Source organism: Lactuca virosa, chromosome 1 (genome assembly GCF_052849685.1).
Source record: "Lactuca virosa cultivar CGN04683 chromosome 1, Lactuca_virosa_CGN04683_v6, whole genome shotgun sequence".
In the NCBI taxonomy this organism is placed as follows: Eukaryota; Viridiplantae; Streptophyta; class Magnoliopsida; order Asterales; family Asteraceae; genus Lactuca; species Lactuca virosa.
The window spans coordinates 105,860,636-105,874,831 of NC_136426.1; positions in this window are offsets into that span (position 1 = coordinate 105,860,636).

Below are 14,196 nucleotides of genomic sequence, written 5' to 3' on the forward strand. Positions count from 1 at the left end.
AGCGAATTAACCCAGGTGTTTACATAAGACTGGACAAAAGACATAAGTCTGACATTCTGATTGTCCTAAAACAACTTTAGACTAAGTCCTATGAAACGTTACATCAAATACAAGACAAAAGTAATAAATTCACAAAAGACAAAATGACTTCATTCCGGACAAGTATTATTCCGGAGATGAAAGTTTGATCCGGATCAGCATACATTCCGGACATCTGGATCAGCTCCGGAATGTGTTCCTCTTCAAAATACTCCTCCTCTTCTTCTCTTCAGCTCCGGACAGGTTCCGGATCACTTTTCCCTTCGGAACCAACACACTTCGGAATATGTACTTAGGATTGCTAGAGGTTCACTTTTAGGTTCCAACAATCTCCCCCTAAGTGAACTTAGCAATCCAGCAGGCTTAGTTCATTTCTTCCTTGATGAAGGTGTATGCTCTGAATAACCATTCTCATACCGCAATGTACCAAGTCAGTTGACTTACAAACTTTGCCTTGACCTGTTCCAGAGCATCAGACTTGGACGCCCGGGATATGAACTTCTTCAAGGATTTGGTCGGTACTAGGTGTTTATCAAGGACTCGGAAGAATTCCTTCTTGTTTGTTCTTCTGGTGGTGTAGACAAACCCTAGAACCGGTTCTTCAATCAGACCATCTGCAAGAATTTCAGCTTCCGGAAGAACAAAGTCGATCTTGGCAACGAATTGTTCGGTTCCGTAGAGGTGTGCAAGTTCGTAATCACATCGGCAGAACTCAGCAACATAATCTTTGAGAAAGCTGAGAATTGCGTGGTAAGCACCCATACTGATGTCATCCTTTTGATTTTCTCTGAAGTAAGCAGCTAGGGTAAGGATGTCGTTCGGATTCATTGAAGGAAAATCCGCATCAGTAATGGTCCGGGGAGTTGGCTTGTTCCGGAGGAGATGGAAACGGAATAGAGGACAGTTCAGCTCAAATTTTACTAAATTTTTTCTTCTAAAGCCTTGAACTTTGGTGATCCTCTTCCTTGTCCATACTTCCTTGAAGGGTTGAGCATTCTTTGCATAGAAGGTTTTGAACCTTTCACGCTCTGTCCGGATGATCACTTCCGGATTATCGGTTGGGTGGAGCGGAGCAAACTTCGTGTAGAATTTGCTGTAAGGAGAGAGAGGAAGATCCAGTTGATCAGTGTCATTTGTGGGAAGTTCACAGTAAAGTGTTGGGATGATTTCCTGTGCTTGAAGAATGCCTTCACGGCAAAGAGGAGAGATGCCACGCATCGGATCGGGATTGTCTTTTAAGGCTTGAATCCGGATGCTGTCCTCTAATGCCTTATGAATTTCCTCCTGAGACCATCCATATTTTTTTTTGAGAGGAGGTCCGAAGTGGAAGGCTTGTTGTTCGGAAGTCATTGGTTTCTTCCCTTTGTCTCTTTGAACCGCATCAATGACCATCTTCATGTTTTCATCAATGATGAATTCCAGAGTGGGAGTTGGTAGTGGTTCTTCCGGAATTTCATCTGGGGTCCGGAGAGGAGAGCCCTGGTCGATTGGGGCTATTTTTGGTTCCGGAATGGGAGTGGGAGACAACACATAAGGAGTGGCTCGGAAAGCTTGAGCTTTAAGAACTAATTTTGCCTTAGCCATTTTGACAGCCATATCAAAAGCTTCCGGAAGAGAGGATGGCCAAGAGATTGCAGACCATATCCTCTTTTGTTCTTCAGTTAATTCCTTCAGAGTGGTCAGCTTTGGAGCTTGAAGACCAAGAACGCCTTTGGGAGCTTCATCCGGAATATATACTTCATCATTTTCATCACCTTCACTTCCTTCAGTGATTCCCAAGATTCCGGAGACGATTTGAACGTCTTCATCTTTAGAATCCAGGTCCTCATCCCTGAGTGTTAATTCCGAGGCTGGTTTCCATCTTCTGCTTGGGCCTTCTCCCCCTCTTGCATCGGTGAATATTGAGACCGGTGCAAGTGTTAAGTCTTCCTTGATATCATCAAGTTTGGAGAAAACCTTCTGAAGACCTGTGGAAAGTTGAAGAGTGAGAGTGTCATAGGCTTCGGCAGTGGGAGCTTGTTCGGAGAGATGCTTGAATGTGTTGCTGAGGATGGCAATCATCTCATCAAACTTCCTATTCGGAACATCAATAATGTTCCAAATTGAGCGCAGGAGTTTGATGAGGACTTGTTGAATAATGAGGTTCATCTCATCCTTCTTCCGGATCTCCTTCTACAGTCGTTGAGTTTGTTTCTCATGACGAACATGGGTCTGCTTGATTAGGTCGTTGGTGGCAGACACCAGATCGTCATGAACCTTGAGCATTGAGGAGATGGTGTTGAGATAATTTTCCACCAAAGCGTCATACTTGGAGTCAATTTGCTCAACTGTGTGCTTCAGCCGGATGGAGATCAACTGATCAAGGTGGCCTTCTCTTTCTGCAACTGATGGTCTGGACTGTTGGGTGAGAGACTGGAGAATGGCATCAAGTTTCAAATCAAGTCCGGAGACTTTTTGATCCAATTTTGAGTTTAGCTCTGTTACGGATGCCTCTACAGATGACACTTTCTGCATGGCCTTAGGCTTGGTAGGAGAAGCCTTTCGTTTGGCTGGTTTCTTGATTTTGGGTCCGGACTTAACAGGATCAGCCTCTTCCGGAGTAGGCTCAACAGAGACTGGGGCAGGTTGTGTTGGGTCGAACACAACCGAAGTCTCAAGATGTTGTTTTAAATAGGGAGTGTCGGAAGGAATGATGGCCAACATGTTGTCCGGAAGACGTCTGACCAGACCAAAAGATGATTGGTCCGGAATTCTATATGCCTTAACTATTTTAAAAGAAACACATACCTCCGGAGGAATGGTGCTAACCGGAATTGGTACTTTGAGCTCCTTGAAAATTTGTTGAATCGTCAGAGCCCGAAATCTAGGGCTTGAAATTTCGTTCGGCTTCCTCTTGATGGCGAACTTGCAGAAGTCTTACCACAAGACTTCAGGAAGATCTACAACATTATTGCGTCCGGAGTAAATGCTGAAGACTACATTAAGCCAATCCTTGCTCAAGGTATCAGTACCTCCATGCTTGCCAGATAAGCACGGATGATGAGATGCATAAGAACGGTCCAGAGCCCAGAAACAACGGTTTTCTTGAAATTCTTCGCCTTGAAGTCTTGCGTGTATCCAATGAAGTTTAGAAACGTCTGAAACTCTTCAGCCGTTGGTTTAACAACTTCGAAACCAATAGGATTAGGTGTGATACCAATCGCCTTGAGAAAGGTCGATTTGTAGACAGGAATGGTGCGATCACCAACAATGGTGGTTAACAGAACTCCATCTTCGAGTTTGATGCTTGTGAATGCGCGATGAAGATGAGTGAGTAGGAGTGGAGGATCAGGGGTTTTGGTAAGTGGAATGGAGAGAGGATGATTTGCAATGAACTCAATCATTATCCTGATTGATTCATCGTATTCTAGAGGATTTAGGGAGAACAGTTGGGTTGTATCTCTGAGAAAGGGTTCTTGATCGGCAGAAGAGGATGAGCCCTTTGATCATTTTGATGATTTCTTCCTTGCAATTGATTTCTTGGGAGTTGATGCAGTTTGAGTTGGGTTCTTTGAAGACTCCATTGTTGAAGAATGATGAAAGCTTGATGAACACGAAGAACAGTGAGAGGGTTTTTGCAGGTTTGAGCATTAAGAGAGCGTAAAGAGGTAAAAGCAAATTTGAAAGGGTATTTATAGGTAGGGAAAGATGGGTCGGGTTGACAAAGGTAATGATGAGGGTACGAGATCACTCGGGTCGCATTAAATGTTTGGGAATGAGATTTGATAGGTGAGGTGAAAGGGCAAGGCAAATTGGGGCTAAAAATGGAGAATTCAACCGTCAATTCGATTTCTAGTTTAATAGGTGTGCAATCGTGTTACGCAAATCGAGGATGATCGGATAAGGATCGTCCTGAAAAGTAACAGTTGAGGAAACCGTTTCGCCTTATTACCTTTTGGTATTCCGGAAGAGTTGTTCCGGACAGTGTATGATCCGGAGGGAAGAGTTGTGTTCCGGAACATATATGTTTGAAAAAGAGTTCCGGAGCAAATTTTGAAAATTTCTGAGCAAATTTGAAAAATCTGAAGCAGATTTGAAAAATCCGGAGCAGATTTGAAAATTCCGGAGCAAATTTGAAAAATCCGGAGCACTTTTGAAATTCCGGAGCAGATTTGAAAATTCTGGAGCAGATTTGAAATTCCGGGGCAGTTTTGAAAATTCCGGAGCAATTTTGAAAATTCCGGAGCAGATAATGTGATACATTTTCCGAAGAGGAATTCTGGAGTTCGATTCTGATCATCAAGACAAGGTGGATTATAAATAGCAGACAAACAAGGTGAACTGTACAGATTAACAAACTCAAGTGAAGGTCAGAGATAAAGATAAGTAAAATGATCCTATGTATTCAGAGAGAAAGAAGTTTCGAAGAGGAAGATCGAAACTGTTTTTCTTTCAAAATACGTCTATCAGAGAGAACAAGTCTCTTGAAAGAACTGAGGATCTGGTATCATCATACCCATCTTGTTCAGAAAACCGTTAAATTTGGTTTCGTCTAATGCCTTGGTAAAGACATCAGCAATCTCATCGTCAGATGGAACAAAAATGAGTTCAGTGTTACCATTTAAAACATGATCTTTTATGAAATGGTACTGTATGTCAATGTGCTTAGTCATGGAGTGCTGAATTGGATTGTGAGAAATCGCAATAGCACTTTGAGAATCACAATAGATAGGAATGCGTTGAAAACGGTAACCATAATCCAAGAGTTGAGATTTCATCCATAGAACTTGAGATGTACAGCTGGCAGCAACAATGTATTTAGCTTCGGCTGTAGAGAGTACAATGCAGTTCTGTTTCTTGGACGACCAACTGACCAATCGTCCACCTAAGAATTGACAGCCACCTGAAGTGCTTTTCCTGTCGATTTGAAGACCACCATAGTTTGAATTTGAGTAGGCTTGAAGAAGGAACCTCTCATTTGCTGGGTACCACAATCCGAGACATTTTGTGCCTTTAAGATATCGAAAGATTTGTTTCATAGCCAAAAGATGAGACATCTTTGGATTGACTTGAAATCTGGCACATAGACAAGTTGAGAACATGATATCCGGACGACTTGCTGTGAGATAGCGTAAAGATCCAATCATTCCGCGATATTTCTTTTCATCAACAGGAACACCGGAAGGGTCGGAAAAAATCTTGTGTCCGAAGCCCATTGGTACCTTGGCAGAGGCACAGGTTTCCATAGAGTATTTCTTGAGGAGTTCCGAAATGTACTTTTCTTGGTGAATGAAGATTCCTCTGTTAGTCTGTTTGACTTGGAGGCCAATAAAGAAGCTTAACTCCCGATTCATGCTCATTTGGAATCGATTGATCATAAGTTTAGCAAAATCAGCAACCATGGATGAATCCGTAGATCCAAAAATGATGTCGTCCACATATATTTGTACCAGCATTAGATGCTTTCCATTTGATCTTTGGAATAAAGTGGGATCTAAAATTCCTCTTTGAAAACCTGAACGGTTGAGAAAATCAGTGAGGGTTTCGTACCATGCCCGAGGAGCTTGCTTGAGTCCGTAGACAGCCTTCCGGAGTTTATAACAATAATTTGGAAAGGAAAGATTTATGAATCCGGGAGGCTGTTGAAGGTACACTTCAGTGTCAAGTTCACCGTTAAGAAATACACTCTTAACATCCATTTGGTAAACTTTGAAGCCTTTATGAGCTGCATAAGCAAGAAAGATTCTGATGGCTTCAAGACGAGCAACAGGAGCAAAAGTTTCGTCGTAGTCGAGCCCTTCTATTTGAGTAAAGCCTTTAGCCACCAGTCTTGCCTTATTTCGGATGATTACTCCTGCATCATCAAGCTTGTTTCGGAATACCCATCTTGTACCGACAATGGGATGATTCTTGGGAGGAGGCACGAGAGTCCAAACTTCATTTCGGTCAAATTCTGCCAGTTCGTCTTGAATGGATGTAATCCAGTCAGCATGCTCCAATGCTTCCTTGATGGATTTGGGTTCAACCATGGATATGAATGCTGAGAAGTGACATTCATTTTGAATATTTGTAGTAGACCGAGTCTGTACACCAGCATTCGGGTTACCGATTACTTGGTTCGGAGGATGATCCTTCGTCCAAACATGTAATCATGGGAGTTCTTGTGCAGCCGACGAACCGATATCAACAGTGGAATTGATTTGCTCCCCCTGAATGGTTTGAATGTTGGGATGATGCTCCCCCTGAACTTCTGAACCAGAGAGGTTGACATCATCATCAGAAGGGAACTCAAAGAATTGTTCATTTTCATCACTATTGAGTGGATTGGAGTCATCGAAATCAGCAGCTGCATCTTGGAAACCATTCACATTTGATTCAAGAGAGGGATTAGCATTATTCTCCCCCTCAACCTGAGAAGGTTGAAATGGAGCAGAATCAAATGGAGAGAGACTTGGGATCGGACCGGAGACATTACGAGAGAGTGGAACTTCCGAAGATGGGATTGGAATGAGAGGAGGTCTTGATCGAGATTTCGAATCAAGAGCGGTTTAGGAAGGACCAAACAGAGTATCAAAGTCAACTTCAAGAATTGTCTGAGGATTCGGACATCCTGGCGGAGGAGCATCGGACTCCATAATGTGAGTTGTAATGTGAGTAGGGCCAGAATTCCGAACGAAGTTGTCATCGAAGGTAATGTCGAAGCTTTCTTCCAGAACACGAGTTCTCCGGTTAAGAACTCTATAAGCTTTCGATTTTGAAGAGTACCCAAGGAAAATGGCTTCATCAGCTTTGGGTTGAAACTTGGTTAGCTGATCACGGTTGTTCTTGATGAAGAGCCTGCATCCGAAGACATGTAGAAACGAGATAGTTGGCTTCCGAACATTCATTGCTTCATACGGTGTCATGTTGAGACGTCGATTGATGATACTCCGATTTTGAGTGAAGCAAGCAGTAGCTACGACTTCAGCCCAGAGGTAGAGTGGTAAATTTGCGAAATTCAGCATGGATCGAGCAGATTCAACAAGAGTTCTATTGCGTCTTTCGACTACACCGTTCTGTTGTGGAGTATAAGGAGCGGAGAAGTTGTGGTCGATTCCTTTGTCTGTGAGAAAGTTCTCAATGGTGGAATTAGTGAATTCCGAACCATTATCACTCCGGATTCTCCTAACTGGGAGTTTTGTAAGAACTTCTATTCCTTTGATGAAATTTATGAGTTCTAAGACTGTTTCAGATTTCAGCCTTAGGAAGAAGACCCAAGTTAACCTTGTAAAATCATCAACAATCACAAGAATGTATTTCTTATGATGAAGACTTTCGACAGTGGATGGTCCACAGAGATCAATGTGTAGAAGCTCCAGTGGTTCAGAAATGGACTTTTCGATGATAACAGGATGACCCTTCTTTGATTGCTTACCACACTCACAAGCAGCACACAAATGATCATTTTCGAATTTGAGAAGAGGTAAACCTCTTACCATTTCGCCGGATACAAGATCATTCATATACCGAAAGTTTAGATGAGCGAGCCTTCGGTGCCATAACCAACTTACGTCAGGAACAGCTTTGGAGAAAAGGCAGAGTTGCGGTTTGCCAATAATCATGTTGATGTCGAGCGGGTACATATTCTTGTTACGAATCGACTTTATTAAACACTCGTTGCGGTCTTCGGTCATTACATAGTTGTACTTTTTGCAAAATTCAACACGTCGATTTGATTCAGTGAGCTGCGCAACACTTATCAAATTATGTTTCAGATCAGCAACATAAGCCACGTGTGAAATGGAAAAGTTTCCATTGGTGAGAGTTCCATAACCACGGATTTGAGAGTTGGAGTTGTTGCCATACGTCACGTAACCAGCATTTGGAGACAGCTTTAAATCTCGCAGAAAATCTTTCTGCCACGTCATGTGCATGGAGCAAGCACTATCAATATACCATATTGTTTCTTGCTCCGAAGCACAAAGTGCCTGCAAAATTAGTGAGTGATGGAGTTTTTAGGCTCCGAATTAGACTTTGGGACATAGGCATGGGCTTTGGACTTTGATTGTGACTTAGGAACAACTTTGTGTTTCTTGGTGATATCTCTGGAATTCCTTGGAAACAGACAGAATGCTAATGTCTTTTCATCTATCCAGTAGTCATATTCGATGACTTGAATGTTCCGAATTGCTTTATTTGGATTTTGGACTTCCGGAGGGTTGGTATTGTTGGATTCCTCCGGAATTGTGGTTTCAACAAGTGGAGTTTTGACTTTCCACACACAATTTTTCATTGAAGATTTTAAGAATGTTTTCTTTTCATCTGAGGACTTTCTTGATGACACATTGGTTTTTGAAAGATTTGGTTTAAAAATTGTGCCATCAGATTTTGCAATAAGGACAAATGATGCATTCCGAGATTCTATTGGAGTATTTCGGAGAATTTGGTCGCTACATGAGTTTGAGACTGAGATGAGCTGACGACTTTCTTAGATTCTTCATGAACAAGAGGTTTGGAAGGTCTTTTGAGAATCTTAGTGGGAACAAAGGAGTTTTAACTATGAGTGGGGACATGAGTATTCCGGGATGAACTTGGTTTAGAGTTAGCAACAAACCTGGAATTTTGTCTAGTCTTAACTTCCTTTTTATGAGCATTTCGAGCTTCTACTTTGGGATCTACAATATCTTTCCTATTCAGCATAGGTTTTCTCTTAGGATGAAATGAGGATTTTGAGGTTTGTCCTACGTATGGATTCTTAAACTCAGGAGTAATGGGAACCAATCTAGTTTTTGAGATAATTAAGGAATCCGATTCACAAGAATCAGAGGACACACAACCTGAGACTTAAACTTTAGCATCTAAGGATGCCCATACAACCTCAGAGGCAGTGGGTTCAGTTGTCGCCGGATCAATTTCTTCAATCATACAATTGTTCACGTGATTACTTTTCGGAACATAGTCTACACAATTTGTAAGACTCTGATGAAAATCCGCGGTCCGATTCAGGTCCAGGTTTGTCAGAGGTGGAAGAGGCGTGGAATCAGGACATGTGACAATAATTGGTTTGAACTTAGGAATTAAGGACTCAAAATGGTCTGAAGTCTCCGGAAGGGGTGGCAAGGGAGAAACATGGATGTCCGAATGTTTGATGTTCGGAACCTCTCCCATAAATGTCAAATGTTGTAATTCCTTCAAGGGACTGACAACTGGTTTCAGAAACTCGCTTCCGAGACCAGGTGCTTTATACCATGGATGACGAAAATTATGTGTCATCCGAATGTCCGCTTCAAGCATGTCGACAGAGTTATGCAGAGCATCTATTTTTGCATTGAGACGTTTGTTATCAGCAATTAAAACATTACGTTCAGAATAAGTGATTTCACATTTATCTTTCAAAATGATACATTCATCGTTTGACATTACAAGCTCATGCTCTAAAGACTCGATTTTCAATTTTTTATCCTCAAAACGTAACCTAAGACGATTCAATTCACAATCCTTCTTCTCACTGGCTTCTATGGCAGACTCATAGGCTTTATAAATGGTGTTCATATCTGTTTGGATTTGGGTCAGATAAGGTTCACAAAGAGATAAATCAAAATTATTATCAGAGATCATAGATTTTACCTGCTGAACGATGCTTCGGCCAGATGGATCGTTGGTGGCCATGTAGCAGTGGTGAGGTTCACTGATATCATCATCATCTTCGGACCCAGAAGACCAGTATCCTTCATCACATTCAACTGTTTGTCTTGCCATCAAACACATGTTTCTTCCAGTTACCATGTCATCATCATCTCCGGATGACCAATATCCTTCAATATCTCTAGCAACCGTTGTAAAAAATGCTTTCTCACTTTCAGCCATTTCTTGTGCTCTTCGGACATAGTAGGCTGAATCCTTGACCTTTGGTTTTTGTGGAGCATCAGCCAGGCAATCTTTGGCAAAATGATTTGCATGTCCACACTTATGACACACAATCTTTGGTTTGTCCGATTTGAAATTCTGAGAGGGTTCCGGAGCAGTGTTTGGTTTAGTGATGTTTGGTTTATATGTTGGAGGATTTTTGGAGGTTGGTTTAGGTTCCGGAGCAGAGTAAGATTGAGGATTGTTATGGTGAGGAGCATTGAATCGGTTTTGGTATGGTTTGTAAGAGGAGTTTAATGGACGTTTGTACTTCATTGAGAGTAGGGCGAACTCCTGTTGAAAACGGAGTTTAGAGTTCATGGCTTCCAATTCATCAACCGTTAAGGTTTGTGTGGGTAAGGTAGGTGTGGATGTTTGAACCAGTGGAATAATGGGTGTGAAGGGATCCGAGGTAGATGAGTTCGGAATGGTTGGTTCAAATGAACTGACAAGAGCAAGAGGACCTCCAGAGAGTTCCCTTATGTTTTGAGCAACATTTGACTCATGTCCTTGAAGTTCATCAAAAAGTTGATAGAGCTTTAACTTTTTCAAGGAACCATTGCTTTGGAGACAAGATTTCACATTTCCCCATCCTTTCCCGAGACTCTTGATAAACTTGAGATTGTACTCCAAAGGAGTTCGAACAATCCCATGAGCAGTCATGTTGTTGACAACGATTCGGTAACGACTGGAAGCTGATGCCACAGATTCACCTGGAGTGGTGGTGAAGGTGTCGAAATCGTTGACAACAGAGGTGAGGCGCTTGTCCTTCATGTTTTCGGAACCTTTAATTAGGTCCTGAAGAGTGTCCCATATCTCTTTGGTAGATTTCCACAGCTTGATATGCTCGAAGAGTGAGGGAGGAACACCAAACACCATTTCAAAGAAAGCAACTTGATCAGCGTGCAACTTCTCGATATCATCACCAGTTAAAGGAGTTGGGCGAGTTTCATCTTCACGCATGAGCTGAGAAGCTACATCTCTTACAATTGTTCTTACAGGAACATGTGGACCTTCAGTGATGGATCTCCATATTTCTTCACCTTTATCTTTGGCAATTAGAAATCTTTCCATTCTAACTTTCCAGTGATCATATTCTTCCACAACTAGTAATGGGGCACGTGTAGGGCCACCCACACTATTTGCGATTTGCATTGAAATCATTTGTTGAGGATTAGAAGCAGCCATTGAAGTTAAGATATCTTCAAGCTAAAGTGGTATATAGAAGAACATTTATCCTTGACACAGAAATGGTTGAAACACCAAGGTAATTTCAAACCAACGATAATTTGATCTTTATGGATTCAAAGGACAACCACTCAAGCTCTGATACCAATTGTGAAAACAAGATCGATGCGCAGGGACAAGGTTTGAAAACTCAGACCTTGAATGAATGCTTAAGATCAATGTCTACTTACTAATAGATGTTCAAGTCAAGGCTGGAAAGACCAGTCAAGTCTTAGATAAAATGTTCAACAAACAATCTAGCCATTAAATGAAGAACAATAGTAAATGATCAAGGTAAAGCTAATAAATGAAGAGCAAGAAGAATGTTTTGAATATACTTGAAGTAAATGCTAAAAGAAGGTAAAAGATCCGTTGTTGACTTGTATTGAAAGCTCCTATTTAAAGGAGTGAATGTTACAGCGAATTAACCCAGGTGTTTACATAAGACTGGACAAAAGACATAAGTCTGACATTCTGATTGTCCTAAAACAACTTTAGACTAAGTCCTATGAAACGTTACATCAAATACAAGACAAAAGTAATAAATGCACAAAATACAAAATGACTTCATTCCGGACAAGTATTATTCCGGAGATGAAAGTTTGATCCGGATCAGCATACATTCCGGACATCTGGATCAGCTCCGGAATGTGTTCCTCTTCAAAATACTCCTCCTCTTCTTCTCTTCAGCTCCGGACAGATTCCAGATCAATTTTCCCTTCAGAACCGACACACTTCGGAATATGTACTTAGGATTGCTAGAGGTTCACTTTCAGGTTACAACAGTAAGGATGTGAGATGGGTCGAGAACTCATCAGATTTTATGGAATTAAATGAACGCAGTTGAATCTAATTGGGGGAGAATCATTCGCAATTTATGGGAATTGAATTCGGGTTGAGGGCTGTGTTAAAGCTTCCCTACCTGTTCTTGTCTGATTAAGGCTTTGGAGTTCGAAGCATGACCCGAGCACCTCATTTGGAAGAGTCGGATGCGAGTTCAACTCATGATGATTCGGGTCGATATAGTAGATGGACGGTAAGACCATGGGTGGGACCATGGCAGCATGGAAGTGTTGTAAGACTACGGTGTAGCCGTAGCATTCACCAACTTGATAGACAATTATGGAATTATTGTAAGTCTGTGATGGAATCATAGTATTCATCAGAATAAGGTAGACCATCGTTGGGGTGGTCGTTGGTATGAAGGAGGATCAACGCCTGCACGGGGCGAGGCAGACAATATTATGAGAAGATTTGTTCTTGTTATGGGAGGGGGGCCTTTGGGGGTCCAAGGTGAGGTTAGGCCTGTGTAACACTCGATTGGGTGAGACCCATGGGTATGGCCCGTTTGTTTGTGCAGTTTGGGTGAGAGTCGTGGGTGAGGACCGTATGGTTATGTCAATATGGGTGAGACCCCATCGGAGATCGGTTGGATCAAGGTATTGGATTTTGGTTAGCATGGGATGGCCCTGTGGTCAGTGTTTGGAATTCGTATGATACATAGGCTAGGGTAGCCATTATCAATTAGAATCTTTGAAGAAGTCTGGTGGTGGGACCAGGTATGAGACTGTCGGTCTCCGTGGTGGATTAGGAATTTTATATCTCAGTATAGTGGAAAGTCGCCTTGGAATCAGAATGTTTCGGGCGAAATGCAAGTGTAAGTCTTTGGATCTCAGGCTATGAGTCATGTACTGAGTTGGCTTTTGGTAGGGACTCGCGTTGGGGACTGTTCTTGTTTATATAAAAGGTCGTTTCATACACAAGTTATGGTTGGGGAAATCTTCCTGTCAAAGCACCGGCTGAATGGTTCATGATCAAAAGGATGTTCCTTAATTCATGTTGCAGTAAAAGGTCCTCGTGAATGTGTTTCAGAATAGTTCTACCGGCGTGGAGGATCAGGCCGTTACGAGCTTCAGGGTTATAGCAACAAGATGTTTGTTCGTCAGATCAGGAATCAATGTTTTTTTTCTTCTTTAGGAGGTGTTGGTCGGAGCATTCGGTTTCCAAATGGGTGGTAATGAGTGATTTCGAGGAAAAAATTTAATTTAAGTGGGGGAGAGTTGTAACACACTGTTCCAAATCGTTTACTAATTCAGGACCATGATCCGAAGACCGGGTATCATAAGGTTTAGGGCCTTTGGGAAATGGAGATTTAGAACCATTTGGGCGTGGGTTATGTAAGTTAGATGATCCGGGAGTTCGGTTGTGATTTGGAGCCCAATGGTATAACCGTAAATTGGCAGTTAGGACTATTTATGAATTTTGGATTTTAGTTCGGGAAGTTTTGAGGCAAAGGATAGTTGATAGGATAGTAGAACTTTTCATTACCTTTCTGAGGATATAAAGAACGCCGAAATCGGAATTAGAATAAAGAAGTTATGGCCTTCGGAAGATTGACGGTTCTTGACCCTAGCCGGGTACGCTGGGCGTACGCTCGGAATACGCCGGGCGTACTGGCTCGACATCCGGATCGCGGAGACTTTGGCGTACGCATGATTACGCGGGGTGTACGGCCAGCAGGGGCAAAACCCTAAAATTTAGGGTTTGTGCCCTATTTAATCACCTTAAGTCACTCATGGAACTTCTTATGACCAACCTCCACTTCTCTAAACCCTTAGAAAGAAACCATAGTGCCTTTGGTGATCTTTGGAGCTTGGAAGTGAGTTTTGGTGATTTGAAGGAAGAAGAACTCTTGGAGATTGTCTTGGGGTAGCATGGACTTGTAGATCCAATTTCATCATCATCATCTTTGCAAGCTATTTGAGGTATAAAGTTCCCTAAGATCGTTCCTTATGCAAGATCTAGTTTTGGGGCTTTGTTTATGCATTTTTGGATCTTTTGAGCTAAAGTTGAGCTTTTGATATACTCCAGAAGCCATGGATGTTAGATCTTAGCTCCATTGAGGTCCCTTGTTCATAAAAATGCAAACTTTGTGAAAGACATTGGTCCATGCAAGTGTTAAGAGCCTTATTAAACTTCTTTTTGAGTGTTGGGTCCCATTAAGTCATGCATGGGTGTAAAGTTGCCAACTTTACGTATTAAGTCATCATTTAGGATCAGTTATAG